The sequence below is a fragment of the Amblyomma americanum genome, chromosome 1 (assembly GCF_052857255.1).
Source record: "Amblyomma americanum isolate KBUSLIRL-KWMA chromosome 1, ASM5285725v1, whole genome shotgun sequence".
NCBI classification, from domain to species: Eukaryota; Metazoa; Arthropoda; class Arachnida; order Ixodida; family Ixodidae; genus Amblyomma; species Amblyomma americanum.
This window is the reverse complement of record NC_135497.1, coordinates 420487210-420513578: the sequence shown is the minus strand read 5'-3', so window position 1 is coordinate 420513578 and position 26369 is coordinate 420487210. Positions and strand designations below refer to the sequence as shown.

Below are 26369 nucleotides of genomic sequence, written 5' to 3'. Positions count from 1 at the left end.
CAATAATAAATCACTATTCGGATGCTTCACAAATAGACATTGAACAGCTATCCCTTAAACGTATTACCGAGCTGTTCATATAAATTTTGTATACTGCTACCACTACATTTTGCACTAATGTAATATGCCTTGTTTGTTTGCATGCTTTTTGCTGTTTTTGTTTCGTTTTTCAGTTCCAGTATTTTTTTATGTATGCTTCTCTTTTTTTCTCTCTCTCTCTCTTTCCGCTGTGTATTTTTTCATATAAGAGCATTGTTCGTCGCTGCTAATGGGTGATGGGTGACTGGAGCTTAGTCAAGCCGCAACAAAGCGGCTTTTTCTTCAGTCACATTTTTTTCGCTGTATTTTTTCATCGAAAAATAAATTGATTGATTGATTGATTGATTGATTGATTGAGTGAGTGAGTGATTGATTGATTGATTGATTGAGTGAGTGATTGATTGATTGATTGATTGATTGATTGATTGATTGATTGATTGATTGATTGATTGATTGGTTGATTGATCACACTTGAGACAAATAGGCAGCGTGATTAGACGAATGGTTTTGCTCGCATTTTACGCTTCAAAGATCAGCGTCGTAGCAACTAAGCAAGGAAATAAAATACAAAGCTAGATCGAACGCTCTCAATCACGTGAAAAACCGAAGAACATGGATCATTCGTCTGTTACTCCCGTGCGTAAACACTTTTTTCATCCAATAAAAAAAGGCAGTTAACACACTACGTTATTTATGCTTCCGAGCGGAAGTGAAGCCTTGGAGAAAGAAATTGGGAAGGTGTAAGTCCGCTGTGAAACTTCAGTGACGCTTCTCTGCACGACGTGTTCACGGCAGTTTGCGAGAGTTATCACAATGCTCCCCGTATACCTCAAGGGGAAAGACAAAGAAATTGGGGCGTCATCGCAAAGGGAAGCTGCTAAAAACTCGGCCTCTCTGGCGCATTATTTTTGAGGATCGTGAGAAATATTCTTTCTTAATGTGAAAAATATTGCAGCACATTGCCTGCATGTGAGTGAAACAGCGGAAATTGAGGTCGTAAACAATTTTACTATGCGCTTCATTCTTGCTGAAATGCAAAGAAATAAAAAAAAATGGTGTGACCAATAATGGGCGCACGCAGGCCGTGAAGTCATCGTCATTGCCGACCACGGCGGACATGCGTCGTGGCAGGGAGTCGTTGAGCGCAGGTACAAGGTCGCTGTCGGCATTCAGCTCTTCACACTATGTGCTGGTGGCCTCCCAGAACTCATGAGGAGTAGTGTTATGGAGGCCCATTTCTTAAATGTTGGCTTTTAAAATGCTTCAAGAATTTCCAATAATGCTCATATCTGCGCCCTTGGACTGCAAATCTAGCGTCATGAGTCCAATGTTTTCGAGGTGCGCGGTCACGGCGTGCGCCGTGTAAATCGGTGACAGATCATGCTTTAGCAGGAACTCTCCATCTCTGTAGGGTCCATCCAGCACGTAAGGAAGGATCTGGTGGTCAATGATGGCAATATACCGGGTGTATACAACACCAATATACAACACCCGGAAAGCTGTGGAGCACAGCCGACCATCAATGCGATGAAGAGGCCCGAGGCCATCCTTCGTGATGACCCCCCCACCCCCCCCCCCACCCACACGTTCACAGATGTTCAGCCATCTCCTCCTCGTCGTTGAGGTAACGGGGACCACACTTAAAAAACAGCAGAATTCTTGATAGTAGTAGCAAAATATTAATACCGTGTATAATAAAACAAGCGGCGAGACAAAAAACAACATTTATTTATTTACCTTTTTGCGACTGGCCGAAATGCTTTTTTATTTATGAGCCCAAAGTGTGCAGAAGGGGCTCTCACCTGTAAGCGCAACGATTCCGTGATCATCGGAAACCGAGCGTTCCGTGACCCACCGCTGTCGCGCTCCCCTCGCCCTTCATATCCTCCTCGCGTTGTCTTGGGTGAATAGTTGCACCTTCTTTTTTTGCTGTTTTCCTTGGCGTTCTCGTCGCTGTAGCTGTGCTTTCATCCACCGTTTCGCAGGTTGTTGGCACAACCGGCTACAACGCCGGTGCCGCTCAACCACAGCAACGGGCGGCGCTTAATAGTTGCGATCTATAAGATGTCGAAGATACAACACCAGTAACGCAGTACCTCGCATTTCATGTGATGGCTAACAATATCTCCAAGCTTCGCTATCTTTTCACGCACTGACAACACAACGTCCACTTTACTAACCAGTCGGTCCTCGTCGGGTTGTGCGAGAAATTATACGGGTATTACAACGAAGACTAAGTAATTTTAAAAAAAAACATTTTTAATCAAATACAGGGCTTTTGCGGCAGGTACTGCTAGAGCTCGTAGACGCCAGTAAGCCGGTGAATCATTTAACTAGCAAGATGATTAACTAACTTGCAATGATTAACTTTTAAACTATTGCATTTAGGCGCGTAGTCGCAATTATAGATTTGTAGCCGGCTATTAGTAACCGCCATATCAGTTTTGCGAATTTGAAAAACGCGATTACTCTTGCCAGTAGCTCGATAAAATATCGCTTTGTCGATTAGTTACGTGCACTGGAGTGGCTATTATTCCGGTAAAATGCTTTTGAAAGCGTGTCTATTTTCGCACGATGCATCCAAATTTTGTCGAGCCACAGTGGCAAACATAATCGCGTTATCGAAATTTCAAACGCTGATATGGGTTACTAAGAGCCGGCTACAAATATCTAATTGCAACAAGACGGCTAATTCTAATAGTTAAAAATTGAATGACTAGAAAATAATTAACCATCTCTCTAGTTGAGGTATGATTCACTTGTTTACTAGTGTCCGTGCACCATAGCTACACCATGCCGAAAAAGCCATAATTTTCCTTCAAAATTATATTTTTCAAAATTACCTAAAGTGGTCCTTGCAGTACCCGGATTATGGGCGGTGCAGGCGTGAACTCGATTTCTCTTTTAGATCTTTTTTGGCCTCAGCGCGGAGCAGAGCTCTTTTTCCGATAACTCTCCAACAATAGGTGACAAATATAACTGCTTGCAGTTTGAAGGCGTTGTGCCTCATTTGGAAAGATAATAAAATGCTCACACAGGTAGTTTTTCCATGCTTCGCGCAAGCAAAACTTGGTAGTACGCTGCTTTGAAATAGCCAGATAGTAATGAGGTATTTAAATGCTGATCACCCACCCCGGTTTCATAGCCAGCAATCGATGAAAGATGGAACCAGTGCACCTGCAGATTTCCAGCCTTTGGTTATAAATATGCTGAAACCCTTTAAATAATGCCATTTTTTACTCACGTGGAAAAAAAATTCTCATGGGCGTGCAATATGTCAGCTGGCCTAAACAATCTCCCATAATGAATAAACTTGAATGATCACGCAAAGATGTGCTTTTATTCTTTTCCTCTACTTAAAACACCATTTATGGTTCAGGATGCCGTCCTGGAAGGTTTCGTGGAATGTCCACAGATCAGTGCGCTGGTTCACAAGCTGGTAGCGAAGTACACCTCGCAAGCAGCGTATTCAACCCGCGATGCTTCACTCCAGGCGCCTGCGAGGGGATCATCGGCCTGCTCTAAACATGCCAGTCGCTTCGCAAGACCAGCCTCAATCTCGAGCGCCTCTGTGGAGCTGGTTCAGCTTGATGTACTAACGACCACTGGTGGCGCTAATCAGGAACAGAATAGTGAGGACGGTGCCTTCCGGAAAGGGTGCCTTCTTATAGTTTTCAGTAAAGATCAGTCTCGTGATTTTTCCCAGTATAACGTCCGTGCACACATTGTCCCTGACATCAAAGTCGATGGTATAAAGGTTTAGCTGGCATTGTGAGACACAGCAGGGCAGGATGACAGTGAGCGATCGGCATCGGTGACGTTCCTACCCGGACACGGACGTCATCCTCATGTGCTCAAGGATTGACTAGCCCGATTCGCTGGAGAACTTCTCAGAGAAGTGGACGCCCGAGGTGCGCGACTTCTGCCCCACCGTCCTCGTGCAGAATCAGAAGGACCTGTGCCATCATCAGACCGCCCAACGGGAGCTGGCCAATGACACCTCCATTCGAATGTCTGTCTCCTTCGACTTGCACTTCAGCGCCCGCAAGGAGCAGTTGTGTGTGTGAACGTGTGTGTATAATATATATGTCATGTATTTTTTTCATATTCTTTACTACATAATGAGCTTTTAAGCATTTGCTTCTCATAAGCACCCACAATAATAAAACTGAAATGAATGCTGTCCAAGAGATCATTTCATTTCGCGGATTTAATGCATCAGCTATGAAACTTCGTCGCCGAAATGATGTAATGCATATCATTGAATGCGTGTGATTGTACCGAGGTGAGAGCAGCTTTTTGCAACCAAACATCTGTTGGCTGCGCTTGCAAATGTTCTTTATAAGCCTAGAGTTGGTAAAGTTTTACGAGGAAGGGGTTTGGAATCTTATATTCGCTCTCATTGAGAGATACAAGAGGCGTAGTTCTGGAAATAAATAAAATTCGAATCATGAAATGCGTCAGGCAGGGAGATAAAATATCGACAAAAAAGTTCACCGTGTGGTAACAGGTTGTATTCTCAGGTATCTACAGAGAAATGCACACGTAATAGGTTATTTACATCCGCGTATCGCTGATGTCATTCCTTTATCACTTCACCGTGTGGTAACAGGTGGTATTCTCAGGTATCTACAGAGAAATGCCCAGGTAATAGGTTAATTACATCTGCGTATCGCTGCTGTCATTCCTTTATCAAGCAACTCGGAAGATGAATGATAGGGCATAGAAGCAAAGAAGAAACGGTTCATCTAAAGTGATTTGAAGAAACCAGGGTTCAACAGCATCGAAATGGCGTAGAATAGACGATAGGCAACAAATCGTCGGAGTAGTAAAGAAATACACTTGCTCGCAGGCTCGGACCACGAAGTGAAATAAGGTGAATAAATATGGGGTGGTGTGTATTTTGCAGAAACTGAGATCATGAATGACATCAGTGTCCTTCAAGAGGAAACTATATAACAACTTTTTCTTACCGGTGCTCATTTATAAGGTAGAAACTTGGAGGCTAACGAACAGGGTTGAACCTAAAGTGTGGCCAAAACTGTGAGGTATGGAATAGAAAATGAAAGGTGTAACATAAGGTGAAAGGAAAAGAGTGGACCAGGGAGTTGGCTCGAATTTATGGTACCTCAGACGAAATCAAGAATGTGCATAGGCAAGGGATTTTAATCTGAATGCAAGATAACCGACGGTCGTTTATGGCAAGTGACTGGATACGAAGTGCAGGAAAGCACAGCAGGCGGCGTCAGAAGGTTAGGAGGCTGGAAGAGATAAGGTAGTTTGTGGAGTAGTAGCGAAAAACTCCTAACCAGTATTGAACAATAAACAGGTTGGTTGCCCGAAGTACGTGAAAGTTCACTGCACGCAGTTTTCATCTTTCCATAGTTTTACCAACATGCATTCAAGGCCGCACCGCTCCCCAAAACCTGTCGTGACGTGCCATCAGTCCGCAGTCTTCTGCACCGGTGCTGTCCTACGATTGCCAAATTTTGCTCAACAAGATGTGCGGAGAGTTTTGCGGATCTGCTGGAAGACATGGGCTTCTATCTAGCACAGGAGTATGCGGACCCGGCGCAGAGGACGCAAGTCCGGAAGTGGACGCGAGAAGGGAAAGGGGATACAAATTACTGACGCCGTAGAGAGTTAATTTTGTGAACAGATGAAGTCCGTGCCCATGCCAACGAGAGGCCTAAGCGGGCAACGTGTGCCGTCTGTCTAGCGAACAATTGATTCCTAAATGACGGCGTTACTGGCACAATACTCTAGAGGTTAAACGAAATGTTTTGAATCTCTTCGCTATGGTGTGTACAGGTGTAGGTTTTTGGATCGTAATGGAAGGATTTTGATTACTTAGAACTAACACCACGGAGGTTGTTGTGTTCTGATTGAAACAAATATTCTGCGCTATATGAAAATAAAAATATTTGAAACCGCCTCTTTCAACGCAGGAAGGCTACTGCTTTTGTGCCTTCAGGTATTCGTTTCAGTCAAGGAGTGGGAATTGCGAAAAATCGCCAAGATCTTAGAACAATGAAGATCACTGAAGGATTAATAAACACCATACGTGAAATTTGAAGCTTTCAGCATACATTTGGTCTGGCGGTGTTCACATTGTGCCCACTCCATACTGTGCCAGAAACAAATGAAAATTTCATACTGTCCTGCAGCAGCTTTCCCTTCAAAGTATAACCGCCAGCTATATTTTCCATTCGAACAACTCCGCTTCGGTTTGTGTTCCGTGGTCCTCTTAACTTTACATCATATATACTTGAGAGCAGCAACAGTAATCGTTCTCCTGGCATGAAAAACTTTCAGAATATAATAGACTCACGTCCCTAAAAGTTTTCATTATACTTCTTTTTTTTTCTACCAAGCGCCCATGTTTCATTCCTAAACGAACATTGCAACTATCTGCACCTAAAACCATTTTCGCCGCATTTCAGTTATCTGTGCGCATAAACTAATTCGTTACTGTAATCAGTCGGCTTCCTGCGTCTTATAATTTCACCCCCCATTATTTTTACTCCTCTGGAAGTACCATTCATCTACTGTGGACATGAGTCTATGCGGTGTTCCTGTAGCTGGGTAACAGGTGAAGGTCATTGAGTGCTACGCGAAGCCCTTGGAGAAGGGGGCACACATGACCGTTGGAAAGGACGCCAGCCAGGGATTATTTAGCCTAGCTCGGCAAAGCATAGACAGCATTGTTGTCTAGACCGCCCGCTTGCGCTGGCACCCGGTTTAAGCACACGCTGGCTCAAAAATCCCAGCGGAGCGCTGGATACGCGACTGTTATGTCATGCTCTTTCGTGCCAGTCCTGGGAGTGCTTCTCAGATAACTCAGTGACTCCTATTTACAATGTTACTGTCCTGGCCTGCACTGAATCTGGGTCCATCCTTGACAGCACTTTCTAACCGTTGACCCCTTCGAGGGTCACTTGAAAGTCAATTTCCGCGTTTTCGGGAGCAGCGTTGTAGCCAGTGGTGCCCACCTGGTGATCTCCTCTAGTTTTATCAACAATAGTGACGGTTGTCATGACACAAGTAGGGCCCCAGGCAGCGTGTTTGAATATCGCCGCTTCGGTCTGATACGTGCGTCGAGCTCGTGCCTTGCACTGCCCTTCATTAATCTGTTTTTGGGCTTCACATAATACCGTCTTGCAGGTCCGCACTCCTTCGCAGTTCCATGGCGCTATCTTGGGGCGAGTGGGATCGAGGATTGATGACACAGACGTGCGCTTCCTTTGCTCGACTGTTTTCCTCGCACTGAGCACTGCTCTCTGTTTATCTGGCATCTTTAGCAACCTCTCGTGCCGCCGCATTCAGCCGGTTTTCTTCTTCCAACGCTGCAGCGCGCTCAGCATCTGTCGCTTCTTTGTCTGCTCGCTGCGCCGAAGTGATCGCTACTTTTGTGTGGACTTAGCTTGACGCTCGCCTTCCCTGGCAGCCTTGTCAGCCTCGTGAGCGGAGGCATAAACCTGGCGTTGTGGACACAGTCGAGCGGTCTTCTTCTTTGGCGTATAACTGACACAGCGATCATTATCCTAAAGACACTTCTTCGCTCTCCTGTGATCTGACTTCATTGCTCGTCTAAAACAGTTTTGGGGCGAACGCATCGAAATTCAGACCGATGCGAAAGCGTTCGCGCCCACGACTCAACACATGCCTGAAAGCTTACTTAAACCTCATTTCAAGGTATCCTCGCTAACGCGGAGAGCTAGAGATTATCATCACGGACGAGCGCTTATAGAGTTGGTTACTGGTCGTGCTGGTAGATGGCGCGTGACTCAGCGACGCGTAGGGTGCCTCGATGGGCCAGAGGAGACGAGCGGGCATCCAGGCACCCTACGACGCACGCTTGAGTGCGCAGTTTGGTGCAAATGCTTGCAATCTCGACTAAAACACCTATTGCAGTAGAGAACGCGAAAAAAGAAAGACTTTCTCTGGTATCTCAAAACAAGTATGAATGTCATGCCGCATAGTATCGCAGCCAAGTCAGCATCATCTGCAGCGAGCTTGTCTTCGACGCGCTGCTAAGATGACACCTGAAGGCCTTGACTGGGGCAGTTTCTTTTATGCAACTCTAAAAGCATCCCGGAAGCGTGATTATTGTAAAAAGCAAATGTAACAGGTAGAATCTGGTAAACACAGTAGAACTTATAATAAAAGACGGTTCTTAACCTCTGACCAACCTATGAAAAATAATAGAAGTTTCACATGATAAACACAGAAAAAAAAAACGGAAGAAAAAAAACGGTAATTGGCTGCTCAGTGGTGACATAAAGAGTACGGTGTTTTTATGCGTAAGGCCGGTGCGAAACATGACTACCCACACTTTTTTCGTTTCCTCTCGATTCTCTTTGTCGAAGAAAAAGAAGAATAAGCCTGTCTTTCTTTCAGCTGAAAGTAAGGTAAAGCCTCAAAATTCGAGCAGACAAGTTAGCATCCCGCGGATATGTTGACTAATTCAGCTCAGCAATAGTAAAAAGCTTTCAAAACTAAATTACGACCGGAAGCAGAGCCACAACAAAAGGAAAAGTGTAGGAAAAAGTAAATGGTGCCTTCTAGTTGTGTCGTAAGTGCACAATTTTTTTGCACCATTCGAAGAAGATTGGAAAAAAAAACACCACAGTCCTGTGCTGCTTTCGGCTCCGATAAACATGAGAGGGCTCTGCCAGATGGTGAACTCACTTGATGACATAAGCATGAAGAAAAACACGTGTGGCATCAAGCGCAAGAACCCACGTGTAGGCTGCTTGCAAGGCGTCATGTACAGGATCCCACTGACATGCAAGAGTGTATACGGGGAAAAGGCACATGCATAAATGAGAGGCTGAATGAACACAAGCGTGCATGTGGCGACATAACGCACCCTAGCAACCTTGCAATGTGCAATGAAAAGTGCCCCCGGAAAAACAACGGCAAAAAGGAAACATACAAACGTCTAAACAACCAAAATAATAAAATCGAAAGGCAATAAAGTAAGAGAAATAACCCGAGCCTTTACGGTGATCAAAGTGAAAGAAGATGAATATGTGAACAGTCCATCAGTCAAACTCACCTAGCAAGAATGCGCCCATCTGATATCGAAACAGCCATAACAGTGTGTGCCCAACCTCCCGCCCTTCCTACAAAAGCTTTCTCCGCCTCAAAATTAAAACAGTTGAAAATAAGCACTCGTTCTGTCCGTAGTCTTTCTGTTTTAGGTAGCAACGTTAGCCCTATTTATTGCAAAGAAAAAAAAGTCTGTTTTCAATATACACGCTAGAATGTCATGGCTAAATCCCGGTTTATTCTGCAAGTGAACCACACTGCTGAATACCGCTAAGGCCTCTTTGTGCTAAAATTCTGGTGTTAATGTTGTCGGCGTCGGCGTTGGCGTTGTTAGCGAAAAATCATGAGAATGACTTTAACAGGTGGTGCAAAGAGAGCAACCTAGGAGACACGTGGGCCACCTAGATCAAGCGACCTTTCAGCGTCATCACAACCTGCCCACCGGATAGTGAGAAAACTGCCCACGGTGTGAGGTGTCAGTTTTGTTATTAACTGTTTGCTCAGGAAGAATTACCTGGGCCTCACAAGGGCCTCCGCTGGGAGCACCTGGCATTGCAGGGCAGTGGAGCAACGCTTAACCGCTGCATCACTGCGCCAGGAGGGGTATGAGGACCCCAAGAGATCTGTGAATGAGAACAGAGATAGACTTTCTGCATATATGTGAAGTAATTACGCTCTCACGTCATACTATTAAGGCGAAGCTTAAGCGTCCCCTCCAAATTTTTCCATTATTTTATATTTTGACGCTTCCGTCCATCGCGCTCTCAATGCTGACCGAAATAATAATAAATAATGTTTGGTGAAGGCATTAAAGTAGACTGGTTTCCGTTTTGTTCGAACTTTCCATGGCTTTTTCCACGCAACTTCGAAGGAATAAACGTTTTTTTTTTTAAGTTCAGTTGTTGTTTTTCTTAGCCTTCCGGTCACTAGTGAGACTGTCGATTTATAAGTCGAGAAGTTCGAAGGCCTCTGCTATGAAGTACCTTTAAAGGGCACGCGTTACAGGGGTAAAAGCAACAAGCACTTGCATTTATATACTTTATAAAATTTACCAGAGCCAATATATTCATTTTCCTGTTGTTTTAACCCAAATTCTAGCGCACGTTAGGCTAGCAGACAGGCGCTCATCTTCCTGGATGCGGTTTGTATACCCGATGTTTCAGCGTAAATGTTCATCAATTTTTAAAAATAGTCTTCTTTAGTTAGAAGATCGCTTTTTTATGCATATTATTGTCAACGGTGTTGCACATTAGTATGCAGCTTTGACGTGGTCTATCGTGTGCTGGTTACTTAATATTGTGCACGTAACTTGTTAAGTATTTCGGTTTATATCCGTAATTAGTGAGAGGCGTGTATCCCAAAGAAAGTAATACCCATTTCGATTTACAGAATTTCGAAAACGCAGTTACCCTCGGAGCTGTGGCCGAGCAAATTTTGAACACATCACACCAAAATGCACTTCAAGAAGCTTGCATACAAAGCAGCATATGCAGTGCACTTAACGCGTTGATATAGCCTAAATTTGCTGGGTTACAGCCTCGAGGGTAACTGCGACTTCGAGATTAGAACAAATCTCAAATTGGTATTTTTTGCGTTGGGCTACACGCCGCTATCAAATTAGGATACTAGCTGCAATAGCTGAAATGCTATGTAATCAATTTTGGTTAATCATCCTGCCAGTTAGCACGTCTCAGTTATAGTTTCATGCGCTACACCACTGACAAAACCTTGCCGAAAGAAGCGCTCCTGTAACTCAAAAATAGTACTTTTAAAAATTCTATGAGCGTCTCTCATAGCCTGAGTCGCTTTGGGACGTTAAACCCCATAAACGGAACCAAAAAATCTGTGCCCTCTTGGGTGAAATACCCTTAATATTACGCCTTCGAGTAAAAAAAAAAAAACAATTTATTGTGCTGTCGTTTCTCATCTAGGTATTTCAATTATTTTTTTGTTCTCCAGTTTTGAGAAAAGCTGAACTTTCTTTTATTTTGCAGCGTAAACGGGGCGCTATCATTCACATTGCGTCATGTGATATGAATGAAATGCTCCAGCATTTGTACGTTTAAAGCCTACGCGCGATTGAATTTTGAACCCAATGTGTCCTCCCTCAAGGTGTCGAACGATATTCCTATAACGCTACCACTTTCCTTGACACACCACTGTTTCCAAAACCACACCATTTTCTCCTTCTCTCGCACAACTTGAAAATCGGCGGGAGGAGAGGCTCTCGGCTAACGTCAAACCTGCGGTGACCGCCGAATATAGCGCCTGTACAGCGTCTAAAATTTGAATCTGGAGTTGAGGAAGCTTTTAAGGGGGCCAGTTGCTTCCCTGTTGTAATTAAATCGAAACTCACGTCCATTGTAAAGAAACAGTGCACCATTGTTTCCATGCCCTCAGGGTGACTGATTATAAATGACGAACAGAGTAAACAAACTAGCCATAAAACCAAGCTGCGCCATACCTTTAAGGTAATATATATTCAGCAGCTCATCACTTAGTCGGAAAAGCATCATCGCTGCTAATTTCTTCTATAATTGCGCGCATGCGACGCATTTGCGCAGCGGTCGGTGAGCGCATTAGGATAGCGACCATTCTTATAACCGTCTCTTATACCCTATTTACATTAAGCTATTAATTTCATTACTAGTTTTCAACACAAGTCTCTTAGCACCCAACATCAACCGGGCGCGGCGCCATATCAGGCAGGAGCTGACCGCCTAAAAAATTTTTTCCTGCGTGCTTCGCGGCCATTTATGTTTGCAATAATCATGGTAATGTTGTACTAAGCTTGAAACATAAATATCTCATGTAAAGATATTTTACGCCATGTTCAACCCGCTTACACAAGAAAGTATGACCTGTCGTCTGTAGCAATCGCATCAGTCATTTTGATAAAACAGTACGCTTTTTCCCACTTACCATTCATTGTTTATTATGCTTCTTACATGTAACTACAATTACGCTACTCGAAACTACGTAGAAATATAAAAGGAATGTTATGGCAAGCAGTAACTGCGTGTTTGCCGGAAGTTTTGTACTGCTCTTGAAATTTTTGACGAGTGTTAATAAATTCAATATGCATATTTCTTCTACCTTGCACAGCTTCGGCATATTATCGTAGTTATTGTCCATCCTCCGCTGGACGATTAGAGTGCCCTAAACATCCTTTTCTCTTTCCGTCTTCTTCAGCTGCAGCCAGGCGTCGCGGGCGAATTTCGGCCTTTTAAGCTGGGAAGGTAGAAACGAAAATGAAGATCACACTCACGCGCGCGCCCCGCCCGCAAGGCTTGCTCTTCAGGAGCTTTCACCCGGCGGCTTTCACCCGTAGCTTTCACCTGTACGAAGGAAGGTCATTCCTGCCGTATTCGGCTTCCCATGTAAGGGAATATCTGCTTACTGATTGTAAGGCCGCCATGAAAGAGTGCTTTGCACCGCCAGCTTTCCCTCAGGGACAGCCCTCTCCCTGTGTCCTCTCGGAAGTGCCGAGAAGTCCGCGCCCAAGGATGCGGAGCCGCGTCATGGGTTTTTCAAAGCCAGAGCGACAAGGGATCGCGAGTTTCGCAAACTAGCTCCAATTACACCGCGTCAACAGTATGCTTGAATAGGCTAAATCAAGCAGAGCCTGTCAGCACTGGCAGACGCCTTCGATGACTACGCAGACGCCTTCGGTGAAAACGCAGGAAGAGGCGGGACATGAGCGTTTTTCCTCACCCATGACGGTGCAGACAAAGGCTTTCTCGGTTTAGTTGACGCAACGCGTGCTAGGCTGCGTAGTTGGGATGCGGAGTCCCTGGTATCAACTCTTGACGGTAGGCTAGGCCTACCGCAAATTGTCGCATCAGTTCTGTGTATCCTTTTTTTAGGCAGTTCTATCCATCTCAAAGAGTATCCGGCCTACTCTTCATACAAGTGAGCGCATTAGGCTCTAACGACCTCCCACGGACAGCCTTTACTCTGATACTGTTAGCTATACACGGCCCGCACAAACTCCGTGCTCCTTCTGCACAGTATCCCGGGAAGCCGCACACGTGGAAATTTATGCCTGAAGGCACCGTGACGTACACCGAACAAAGGTCTCAGATTAATGCGTTAAATTTATTAAGACACAACTTATCTCTACTCTGCAGGGCGCTACACAATTATCAGATTGCAAGCATTTAACTGCATTGCCACAATGTCATTTGGGAGGCCGGTCGCGTCTTTAGATTCCATAGCACTGAACACCACGACGATGAAGAAGGTAAAGAAATAAAGCTTCATTCTGGAGCGTCAATTACCATGTGTTGTCAATATTATATTCTGAGGAAGTCCACAATCAAGATGAGCAATTACTGTATGTCGTTCATTTTGGTTTTGTGTATCTGCCTTTTGTAAACGTTCTATTGAGAGACTACATAATTCAAGGGTGACTTAGCATTAGTACGCTTATCTCTTTATTAATATCGCACGATTCCCATAATCGAAAAGCTTCGTGCTGCCACGATGTTGGCTTTATACTCATATGCATTATGCAGCTAGGTAAAACTTTTTGCCCTAGAGACCAGACAGATAAATGACACCAATTTACGCAAATGTATGGCGGAAGAAAGGGCCCGTCTGTTAACCCGAAGATTTAGTTTTATTCTTTGAGAACCGTTTGCATGCAAAGCAGGTATCAAAATACGCCGGCTGGCTACAAATAAGCGATGACCTAAAGTAGTCGCGCCTGAGTTTTTCTTCGACAACACAGTGCACTTCTGTGTACGTCGGGGATTATACTTTTAACTTATGGCGCATTGTTAAGTCATAAATAGAAGTACACGTAGTGGGTTACCATTGACCGTTCTTGGATAATATCCTGAAGACAGATTTCCTCCGTAGCAAAAACCACTTCAGAGTGGCGGCATGGCAATCCTGGGAGTGCAGTACTCGATACTCCAAAGCCCGAATAACGCCGCATCTTGGCTGCACCCTCCTGCTGTGCATTCATTCCGCGACTAAAGCGTATGGACATCTCTGTACGTCCACTGCTCGCAAACTGCATGCGGCAAAGACATTGCGCAGGTGAGAGCCTTCGATTTGAAATCGACAGTGCTGCATGCAACTACTGCCCTGAGGTTGGGTCTTGCTCCCTTGCTCTTGGGATTTTTCCTATGCAAATACCCTGGCTTGATGAATTTTGCAAAAAGATTTGTAGTGTATGTTCTTGTTAAAATCGCTGTTACAATTAGAGTCCTTATTTGTACAATATTTGCAGTACCATGGACTTAGCTCGAACTCCAATTATACAATCGCAATACGTTTTCTTTGGAGTAGCGATAGTCATTTAATAATATATCAGCGGCATAATGCGCTGCCTCCCATCGGTCATCGCGGTGGTAACAATGTAGCATTAACCACATTTAAATTTCTTTGAATTAGTAGGAGCTGAAAAATGTAGCAAAAACCAACCTTGAACACGTCGCACGCAACGCGCCATAGGTGATTCTATGCTGTACGCTATATAAGTAAAAAGCATTAAATTAGACTGTAGCTAGGCCCACCACATGACGACAAAGCGTAGTGGTCATTGTTTTAATTCTGGACGCACAAAACAGAGATTTTATGAGAAACGATCCTAACGTGCCGCCGATTATCACAACTTTCAGTTTTCGTATTAATGTGGCACTATGCCATAAGAAATTATTGCCCAATGAATCTAAGGCAAACCTTGGTCTCGACAGGGAATGATATATCTTCGTTTGGGTGGAATCCGAGGTTCCTTATGACTACTAAGGACTGAAGCATTGAAGCCATTCCACTGCGCTGCATGTTTCCTTTTCTTGAGCTCTACTCGTCACAGTCTTTTGCCCTTCCATTTATTATTCTCGCAAAGAAAAAACAAATTTAGCAGCACAAGTGTTCAACCAGGAAGGATGCCAAGGACGCAATTTATATAGAATGCGTCTAAAAAAAGTTGCGTGCGTTCCACCATCTATAAACCAGGACAACGTTGTAAGGTGCCTCCAACATGTATAAGCAGAGCCCTTTACCCTGCAGAGGAGCAAAATCTTGGCTTCCGCTGGCAAACCAGGCAACTGACTGCACCTCATCTTTGCCTTGAGTTAGTCATTTTACGTCTGTAGCCAGCGCTACGAGAAAGAGCTAGCTTGTCTTTCCCTGGTTTGCTGCTGTGAAGGCTGCTATAAAAAAATCAACGTACCGTCCTGCTTTTCACGCTTTTACATAGGAGAAGTGATGGCCTCTGGCTGAGGTTGCAATACCGGACGCCATATGAAGGCTCATGTGTAGAACATTATGCGGTAGTTTGCGGAATGTGCCCTTCCACGCACAAACTTCGCTCAGTATTGTGTCTCTCACAGTATTAAGCAGGAACGTCCGCAACCCACCTGTCTAGTTACGATAGTTGGGCTTCAGAATATTTATTTGTATGCGTGCTCGCGCACCTGTTTTTTTTTTCAGTAAAGATTTCGGCAGAAAAATCAGCGCAGATGGACGAAATGCAATCTTCCTTACAGTGCCTTTCGGCGTTCCGCGCTGAATTTTCCGCCAAAAGGAACTACATCCACGTCGCCGAACTAACCTTTTCTTCCGGTAAATGCCAGCTACAGTTCCACGCCTGCGGGTTCGAGTGAGCAGCAGCATCAGCCTCTTCCTGGGGATGAGATCCGTCGGTGTTGCCGCTGGGCTCAGCTGATGTTGCGGTCCATGCCCCGGTGCCACCCGTAACTCCTGAAGTCGCCAGTGCAGTAGCGCTACAGGACGTGGCGGTGCCACTGGTCGGCGACACGCCACGTGTGCCGTCGGCAGGAGGTGCCGCCACGGCTCCGTGACTCGCAACACCCAGCCTCTGGCCGATCGAGTAAGGACGAAATAAGCAGGCTTTAAGACCGACGTGTTAGGACTCCTGGCACGCCGTTAGAGACTGCTGCAGAGAAAAATTAGAGAAAATTTTAAAAAATGTCATAGCCTGAGAGTAAATATATTTCAAGCAGATAATAAGATGTATGATAAGAAGTTTTGCAGAAATCGAATTACATGCATAGAGACACACAGGCGGCCTGCCTTCCGCAGCAGGGACCGGAAGGCAGTCCGAGGGAGAGCAGTGCAACGTACCCATAACACGCAGCCAGAACGCACATCCTCAAGTTTCAGACACAAACTCCCATATACCACTTATTTGCATGCTGCTCACAATGTCACGTGGTATGACGGCATTCGCGGTTTTAGAGCACAGACAGTCACGCTGCCAATAAACATCTATTCCTTGAGTGAACTAGTGCCCGCCAGCAGAAAACAAGGAGGCGGCGATGATAGCAGCAATTGCACTAAGCAGACACCGGGAAAAGCAACTGCCGTCGCTCTCGGTCAGGCTCATTCCCCTAATAGCGTATTCGTAACGGAGTATTCAAATCGACGAGGTTGAGCAGCTGCCCGAATCGGCGAAGAAGCAAGGTATCCGTCGCAGTCGAATGAGGAATCTGATGTCAATCCAAATCGCCCATTGAAACAAGATCTTCAATCTCACAGAGCAAGGAAACTTCATCAAAACGACGACTGGAATGCGCCTCTTGAGCATAAAAGGACGCGCCACTGTTTTGTAGCAACTAACGCAAGGTCGCGCCGATAACTTTCCCGTCGTTAGTCAATGTGCGCACCACTTGCCGGCCGCTGTGGCTGATCTGCGACGTGGCAGCGGGGAACCAAGAGCGTGTATTGTTTCGTGGATTTCGTCAAATTGAAAACTTCGAAGGATATCTTTAATGACATCTTGCGTGGCTGCCTCCCAAGTGCATTTTTTTACCGAAAACGACTCAGAGCCGATTGATACTGATCAGGAAGTTAGCGGTGTAAATAAACTCACAACGTAAATGGAGAGGTTTGATTGGTGTTCTGAATTATAATGTTCCGAAGCGACGTAGGCTACAGCGACCAATGACAGACGATCAAACAGACGGAAAGTGGGCAACGGAAACTGAACAGCGCACAGAATACGGCCCATTACCTATAAGCTTTACATCGACCCATCATTGAGTTTGGTTACTTCCTATTTTCAGGCAGCTTTGTTCTACAGGCTCCACTGTCTTCAACTTTTCTAGAGGCTGGACTTGCGGTTACGCTTTGGTTTTCTCTTGGCGACCAACCAAAATCTGTATCACGAATCTGGTGTTAAAGTACGTAATTCTTTTTGGTCATGTTGGCAATCTATTTTTTTTCTATAGATTTTTTCCAACTCTTTGACTTCGGTTCAGAACACCGCAGGCAGTTCTCAGGTTGCTTCCGTCTCATTTGCTGGGGGGCATGCATTGCTTAGTCCCTTCCAGGGTTCTTTCATCTCAGTTTTACAAGGTTTTTGATAACGTATTCCTGAACTGTGCAAAGTACCTCCTGTTGCCTACGTTGGCTAGAATCCTAAATGACCATTAATAGAAACACCTATCCCTCGGCGAATAATGCAACGAAATGGCCGGGGCTGCCATATATTTACGTCACATATCAACGTTCGTTTAGAAAAACAGCGGTATGCGACATATGCAAGATCCAAGGGCTCTGCTGTCGCAGTTAGGGACCCTGACTGCAATCGGGGCCCATAGAAATACACGTAAACAAACACCTTCAAAATGATGTCTTTTTTTCACACGGCACCTATCAAGTCAACGTCCATCAACATCTTGCGAGTGCAATTTATATTAGAAAATGTAGAAGTTAGGAACGACATAATGAAGCTGATCTATTTTTTAAACGCTTTGTTATTACGTGTCTATGTGCGCGCTTTAGCCCGGATGGGGGAACAGCCAGCCGCTGCTCCTATAAAAACGGATGCAAATAAAGCTTTTCCAAGAAAATTTCTAAAATTTTACCCCACCAATGAAACCAAACATTCATTCACAGCTGGCGAATGCATCTTAGCGCAGATTGTCAAAGAATGAAGCGTCATTTACAGTACGCAGAGCTTGTGTATGTGTGTTCTTTCCTGTGTGGCGTCTATTTGTTGACTGCTGTTCTTTTAGATTTTCGAATCCGATTTTTTTAAATGCGGCCACGAATGCCTGTTTTCATGCGGCCACCACCAACTATTTCGACGAGCTCAGTCATGATAAAGTCGACTGATCAAACTTCGATGTCGTGCACATTGTTGCAATACAGCTCATGCTAATTGGGAAAAGCAATATACATTTAGAGTGTCCACCTCCTTCAAGAAACAAAAAAGTATACTAAAGGCGACCTTCCTTCGCGGTACGATAACTCCACGGACCTTCCGTTGTCAAATAAATGGTAGAGAACACTCGCCGCTCTAATTTATTCGTCATTAAAGTGAAATAATAATGTACAAAAAGTGTCATTCTTAGATTATACCTAACAACAGTAGGGAAAGGCAATATATTTACTGAGTTCAGGCGCGATATTAAAACACAACAAATATGTGCAGTGGCGCTGCTCCGTAATGCCTTGAAAATGTGCAAAATAATCATATTTATCATGCGTTATTGAAGGAGTTCTAGAGTGGCACGATGGCTGAGCAAGTAGTCTTACGGCTGAGACTTACGGCTGAGGTGTGCCACTAATCACCTCAGCCGTAAGTCTCAGCCGTAAGACTACTTGCTCAGCCATCGTGCCACTCTAGAACTCCTTCAATAACGCATGATAAATATGATTATTTTGCACATTTTCAAGGCATTACGGAGCAGCGCCACTGCACATATTTGTTGTGTTTTAATATCGCGCCTGAACTCAGTAAATATATTGCCTTTCCCTACTGTTGTTAGGTATAATCTAAGAATGACACTTTTTGTACATTATTATTTCACTTTAATGACGAATAAATTAGAGCGGCGAGTGTTCTCTACCATTTATTTGACAACGGAAGGTCCGTGGAGTTATCGTACCGCGAAGGAAGGTCGCCTTTAGTATACTTTTTTGTTTCTTGAAGGAGGTGGACACTCTAAATGTATATTGCTTTTCCCAATTAGCATGAGCTGTATTGCAACAATGTGCACGACATCGAAGTTTGATCAGTCGACTTTATCATGACTGAGCTCGTCGAAATAGTTGGTGGTGGCCGCATGAAAACAGGCATTCGTGGCCGCATTTAAAAAAATCGGATTCGAAAATCTAAAAGAACAGCAGTCAACAAATAGACGCCACACAGGAAAGAACACACATACACAAGCTCTGCGTACTGTAAATGACGCTTCATTCTTTGACAATCTGCGCTAAGATGCATTCGCCAGCTGTGAATGAATGTTTGGTTTCATTGGTGGGGTAAAATTTTAGAAATTTTCTTGGAAAAGCTTTATTTGCATCCGTTTTTATAGGAGCAGCGGCTGGCTGTTCCCCCATCCGGGCTAAAGCGCGCACATAGACACGTAATAACAAAGCGTTTAAAAAATAGATCAGCTTCATTATGTCGTTCCTAACTTCTACATTTTCTAATATAAATTGCACTCGCAAGATGTTGATGGACGTTGACTTGATAGGTGCCGTGTGAAAAAAAGACATCATTTTGAAGGTGTTTGTTTACGTGTATTTCTATGGGCCCCGATTGCAGTCAGGGTCCCTAACTGCGACAGCAGAGCCCTTGGATCTTGCATATGTCGCATACCGCTGTTTTTCTAAACGAACGTTGATATGTGACGTAAATATATGGCAGCCCCGGCCATTTCGTTGCATTATTCGCCGAGGGATAGGTGTTTCTATTAATGGTCATTTAGGATTCTAGCCAACGTAGGCAACAGGAGGTACTTTGCACAGTTCAGGAATACGTTATCAAAAACCTTGTAAAACTGAGATGAAAGAACCCTGGAAGGGACTAAGCAATGCATGCCCCCCAGCAAATGAGACGGAAGCAACCTGAGAACTGCCTGCGGTGTTCTGAACCGAAGTCAAAGAGTTGGAAAAAATCTATAGAAAAAAAATAGATTGCCAACATGACCAAAAAGAATTACGTACTTTAACACCAGATTCGTGATACAGATTTTGGTTGGTCGCCAAGAGAAAACCAAAGCGTAACCGCAAGTCCAGCCTCTAGAAAAGTTGAAGACAGTGGAGCCTGTAGAACAAAGCTGCCTGAAAATAGGAAGTAACCAAACTCAATGATGGGTCGATGTAAAGCTTATAGGTAATGGGCCGTATTCTGTGCGCTGTTCAGTTTCCGTTGCCCACTTTCCGTCTGTTTGATCGTCTGTCATTGGTCGCTGTAGCCTACGTCGCTTCGGAACATTATAATTCAGAACACCAATCAAACCTCTCCATTTACGTTGTGAGTTTATTTACACCGCTAACTTCCTGATCAGTATCAATCGGCTCTGAGTCGTTTTCGGTAAAAAAATGCACTTGGGAGGCAGCCACGCAAGATGTCATTAAAGATATCCTTCGAAGTTTTCAATTTGACGAAATCCACGAAACAATACACGCTCTTGGTTCCCCGCTGCCACGTCGCAGATCAGCCACAGCGGCCGGCAAGTGGTGCGCACATTGACTAACGACGGGAAAGTTATCGGCGCGACCTTGCGTTAGTTGCTACAAAACAGTGGCGCGTCCTTTTATGCGCGAGGCGCATTCCAGTCGTCGTTTTGATGAAGTTTCCTTGCTCTGTGAGATTGAAGATCTTGTTTCAATGGGCGATTTGGATTGACATCAGATTCCTCATTCGACTGCGACGGATACCTTGCTTCTTCGCCGATTCGGGCAGCTGCTCAACCTCGTCGATTTGAATACTCCGTTACGAATACGCTATTAGGGGAATGAGCCTGACCGAGAGCGACGGCAGTTGCTTTTCCCGGTGTCTGCTTAGTGCAATTGCTGCTATCATCGCCGCCTCCTTGTTTTCTGCTGGCGGGCACTAGTTCACTCAAGGAATAGATGTTTATTGGCAGCGTGACTGTCTGTGCTCTAAAACCGCGAATGCCGTCATACCACGTGACATTGTGAGCAGCATGCAAATAAGTGGTATATGGGAGTTTGTGTCTGAAACTTGAGGATGTGCGTTCTGGCTGCGTGTTATGGGTACGTTGCACTGCTCTCCCTCGGACTGCCTTCCGGTCCCTGCTGCGGAAGGCAGGCCGCCTGTGTGTCTCTATGCATGTAATTCGATTTCTGCAAAACTTCTTATCATACATCTTATTATCTGCTTGAAATATATTTACTCTCAGGCTATGACATTTTTTAAAATTTTCTCTAATTTTTCTCTGCAGCAGTCTCTAACGGCGTGCCAGGAGTCCTAACACGTCGGTCTTAAAGCCTGCTTATTTCGTCCTTACTCGATCGGCCAGAGGCTGGGTGTTGCGAGTCACGGAGCCGTGGCGGCACCTCCTGCCGACGGCACACGTGGCGTGTCGCCGACCAGTGGCACCGCCACGTCCTGTAGCGCTACTGCACTGGCGACTTCAGGAGTTACGGGTGGCACCGGGGCATGGACCGCAACATCAGCTGAGCCCAGCGGCAACACCGACGGATCTCATCCCCAGGAAGAGGCTGATGCTGCTGCTCACTCGAACCCGCAGGCGTGGAACTGTAGCTGGCATTTACCGGAAGAAAAGGTTAGTTCGGCGACGTGGATGTAGTTCCTTTTGGCGGAAAATTCAGCGCGGAACGCCGAAAGGCACTGTAAGGAAGATTGCCTTTCGTCCATCTGCGCTGATTTTTCTGCCGAAATCTTTACTGAAAAAAAAAACAGGTGCGCGAGCACGCATACAAATAAATATTCTGAAGCCCAACTATCGTAACTAGACAGGTGGGTTGCGGACGTTCCTGCTTAATACTGTGAGAGACACAATACTGAGCGAAGTTTGTGCGTGGAAGGGCACATTCCGCAAACTACCGCATAATGTTCTACACATGAGCCTTCATATGGCGTCCGGTATTGCAACCTCAGCCAGAGGCCATCACTTCTCCTATGTAAAAGCGTGAAAAGCAGGACGGTACGTTGATTTTTTTATAGCAGCCTTCACAGCAGCAAACCAGGGAAAGACAAGCTAGCTCTTTCTCGTAGCGCTGGCTACAGACGTAAAATGACTAACTCAAGGCAAAGATGAGGTGCAGTCAGTTGCCTGGTTTGCCAGCGGAAGCCAAGATTTTGCTCCTCTGCAGGGTAAAGGGCTCTGCTTATACATGTTGGAGGCACCTTACAACGTTGTCCTGGTTTATAGATGGTGGAACGCACGCAACTTTTTTTAGACGCATTCTATATAAATTGCGTCCTTGGCATCCTTCCTGGTTGAACACTTGTGCTGCTAAATTTGTTTTTTCTTTGCGAGAATAATAAATGGAAGGGCAAAAGACTGTGACGAGTAGAGCTCAAGAAAAGGAAACATGCAGCGCAGTGGAATGGCTTCAATGCTTCAGTCCTTAGTAGTCATAAGGAACCTCGGATTCCACCCAAACGAAGATATATCATTCCCTGTCGAGACCAAGGTTTGCCTTAGATTCATTGGGCAATAATTTCTTATGGCATAGTGCCACATTAATACGAAAACTGAAAGTTGTGATAATCGGCGGCACGTTAGGATCGTTTCTCATAAAATCTCTGTTTTGTGCGTCCAGAATTAAAACAATGACCACTACGCTTTGTCGTCATGTGGTGGGCCTAGCTACAGTCTAATTTAATGCTTTTTACTTATATAGCGTACAGCATAGAATCACCTATGGCGCGTTGCGTGCGACGTGTTCAAGGTTGGTTTTTGCTACATTTTTCAGCTCCTACTAATTCAAAGAAATTTAAATGTGGTTAATGCTACATTGTTACCACCGCGATGACCGATGGGAGGCAGCGCATTATGCCGCTGATATATTATTAAATGACTATCGCTACTCCAAAGAAAACGTATTGCGATTGTATAATTGGAGTTCGAGCTAAGTCCATGGTACTGCAAATATTGTACAAATAAGGACTCTAATTGTAACAGCGATTTTAACAAGAACATACACTACAAATCTTTTTGCAAAATTCATCAAGCCAGGGTATTTGCATAGGAAAAATCCCAAGAGCAAGGGAGCAAGACCCAACCTCAGGGCAGTAGTTGCATGCAGCACTGTCGATTTCAAATCGAAGGCTCTCACCTGCGCAATGTCTTTGCCGCATGCAGTTTGCGAGCAGTGGACGTACAGAGATGTCCATACGCTTTAGTCGCGGAATGAATGCACAGCAGGAGGGTGCAGCCAAGATGCGGCGTTATTCGGGCTTTGGAGTATCGAGTACTGCACTCCCAGGATTGCCATGCCGCCACTCTGAAGTGGTTTTTGCTACGGAGGAAATCTGTCTTCAGGATATTATCCAAGAACGGTCAATGGTAACCCACTACGTGTACTTCTATTTATGACTTAACAATGCGCCATAAGTTAAAAGTATAATCCCCGACGTACACAGAAGTGCACTGTGTTGTCGAAGAAAAACTCAGGCGCGACTACTTTAGGTCATCGCTTATTTGTAGCCAGCCGGCGTATTTTGATACCTGCTTTGCATGCAAACGGTTCTCAAAGAATAAAACTAAATCTTCGGGTTAACAGACGGGCCCTTTCTTCCGCCATACATTTGCGTAAATTGGTGTCATTTATCTGTCTGGTCTCTAGGGCAAAAAGTTTTACCTAGCTGCATAATGCATATGAGTATAAAGCCAACATCGTGGCAGCACGAAGCTTTTCGATTATGGGAATCGTGCGATATTAATAAAGAGATAAGCGTACTAATGCTAAGTCACCCTTGAATTATGTAGTCTCTCAATAGAACGTTTACAAAAGGCAGATACACAAAACCAAAATGAACGACATACAGTAATTGCTCATCTTGATTGTGGACTTCCTCAGAATATAATATTGACAACACATGGTAATTGACGCTCCAGAATGAAGCTTTATTTCTTTACCTTCTTCATCGTCGTGGTGTTCAGTGCTATGGAATCTAAAGACGCGACCGGCCTCCCAAATGACATTGTGGCAATGCAGTTAAATGCTTGCAATCTGATAATTGTGTAGCGCCCTGCAGAGTAGAGATAAGTTGTGTCTTAATAAATTTAACGCATTAATCTGAGACCTTTGTTCGGTGTACGTCACGGTGCCTTCAGGCATAAATTTCCACGAGTGCGGCTTCCCGGGATACTGTGCAGAAGGAGCACGGAGTTTGTGCGGGCCGTGTATAGCTAACAGTATCAGAGTAAAGGCTGTCCGTGGGAGGTCGTTAGAGCCTAATGCGCTCACTTGTATGAAGAGTAGGCCGGATACTCTTTGAGATGGATAGAACTGCCTAAAAAAAGGATACACAGAACTGATGCGACAATTTGCGGTAGGCCTAGCCTACCGTCAAGAGTTGATACCAGGGACTCCGCATCCCAACTACGCAGCCTAGCACGCGTTGCGTCAACTAAACCGAGAAAGCCTTTGTCTGCACCGTCATGGGTGAGGAAAAACGCTCATGTCCCGCCTCTTCCTGCGTTTTCACCGAAGGCGTCTGCGTAGTCATCGAAGGCGTCTGCCAGTGCTGACAGGCTCTGCTTGATTTAGCCTATTCAAGCATACTGTTGACGCGGTGTAATTGGAGCTAGTTTGCGAAACTCGCGATCCCTTGTCGCTCTGGCTTTGAAAAACCCATGACGCGGCTCCGCATCCTTGGGCGCGGACTTCTCGGCACTTCCGAGAGGACACAGGGAGAGGGCTGTCCCTGAGGGAAAGCTGGCGGTGCAAAGCACTCTTTCATGGCGGCCTTACAATCAGTAAGCAGATATTCCCTTACATGGGAAGCCGAATACGGCAGGAATGACCTTCCTTCGTACAGGTGAAAGCTACGGGTGAAAGCCGCCGGGTGAAAGCTCCTGAAGAGCAAGCCTTGCGGGCGGGGCGCGCGCGTGAGTGTGATCTTCATTTTCGTTTCTACCTTCCCAGCTTAAAAGGCCGAAATTCGCCCGCGACGCCTGGCTGCAGCTGAAGAAGACGGAAAGAGAAAAGGATGTTTAGGGCACTCTAATCGTCCAGCGGAGGATGGACAATAACTACGATAATATGCCGAAGCTGTGCAAGGTAGAAGAAATATGCATATTGAATTTATTAACACTCGTCAAAAATTTCAAGAGCAGTACAAAACTTCCGGCAAACACGCAGTTACTGCTTGCCATAACATTCCTTTTATATTTCTACGTAGTTTCGAGTAGCGTAATTGTAGTTACATGTAAGAAGCATAATAAACAATGAATGGTAAGTGGGAAAAAGTGTACTGTTTTATCAAAATGACTGATGCGATTGCTACAGACGACAGGTCATACTTTCTTGTGTAAGCGGGTTGAACATGGCGTAAAATATCTTTACATGAGATATTTATGTTTCAAGCTTAGTACAACATTACCATGATTATTGCAAACATAAATGGCCGCGAAGCACGCAGGAAAAAATTTTTTAGGCGGTCAGCTCCTGCCTGATATGGCGCCGCGCCCGGTTGATGTTGGGTGCTAAGAGACTTGTGTTGAAAACTAGTAATGAAATTAATAGCTTAATGTAAATAGGGTATAAGAGACGGTTATAAGAATGGTCGCTATCCTAATGCGCTCACCGACCGCTGCGCAAATGCGTCGCATGCGCGCAATTATAGAAGAAATTAGCAGCGATGATGCTTTTCCGACTAAGTGATGAGCTGCTGAATATATATTACCTTAAAGGTATGGCGCAGCTTGGTTTTATGGCTAGTTTGTTTACTCTGTTCGTCATTTATAATCAGTCACCCTGAGGGCATGGAAACAATGGTGCACTGTTTCTTTACAATGGACGTGAGTTTCGATTTAATTACAACAGGGAAGCAACTGGCCCCCTTAAAAGCTTCCTCAACTCCAGATTCAAATTTTAGACGCTGTACAGGCGCTATATTCGGCGGTCACCGCAGGTTTGACGTTAGCCGAGAGCCTCTCCTCCCGCCGATTTTCAAGTTGTGCGAGAGAAGGAGAAAATGGTGTGGTTTTGGAAACAGTGGTGTGTCAAGGAAAGTGGTAGCGTTATAGGAATATCGTTCGACACCTTGAGGGAGGACACATTGGGTTCAAAATTCAATCGCGCGTAGGCTTTAAACGTACAAATGCTGGAGCATTTCATTCATATCACATGACGCAATGTGAATGATAGCGCCCCGTTTACGCTGCAAAATAAAAGAAAGTTCAGCTTTTCTCAAAACTGGAGAACAAAAAAATAATTGAAATACCTAGATGAGAAACGACAGCACAATAAATTGTTTTTTTTTTTTACTCGAAGGCGTAATATTAAGGGTATTTCACCCAAGAGGGCACAGATTTTTTGGTTCCGTTTATGGGGTTTAACGTCCC

General features: G+C 44.9%; 2 long non-coding RNA genes across 2 annotated transcripts; one reads left to right on the top strand and one right to left on the bottom strand.

The window, feature by feature from the left end:
* The first annotated feature begins 12368 nt into the window (after nucleotides 1–12368).
* LOC144103398 (uncharacterized) lies at nucleotides 12369–16035 on the top strand. The gene is made up of 3 exons (XR_013308292.1): nucleotides 12369–12473; nucleotides 13957–14139; nucleotides 15681–16035. It is a non-coding gene; the product is annotated as an uncharacterized LOC144103398 (long non-coding RNA).
* A 5203-nt stretch (nucleotides 16036–21238) lies between these two features.
* Nucleotides 21239–24904, bottom strand: LOC144103392 (uncharacterized). Its single transcript, XR_013308291.1, has 3 exons — nucleotides 24800–24904; nucleotides 23134–23316; nucleotides 21239–21592 (listed from the first exon to the last, which is right to left on the bottom strand). It is a non-coding gene; the product is annotated as an uncharacterized LOC144103392 (long non-coding RNA).
* Nucleotides 24905–26369: the final 1465 nt, after the last annotated feature.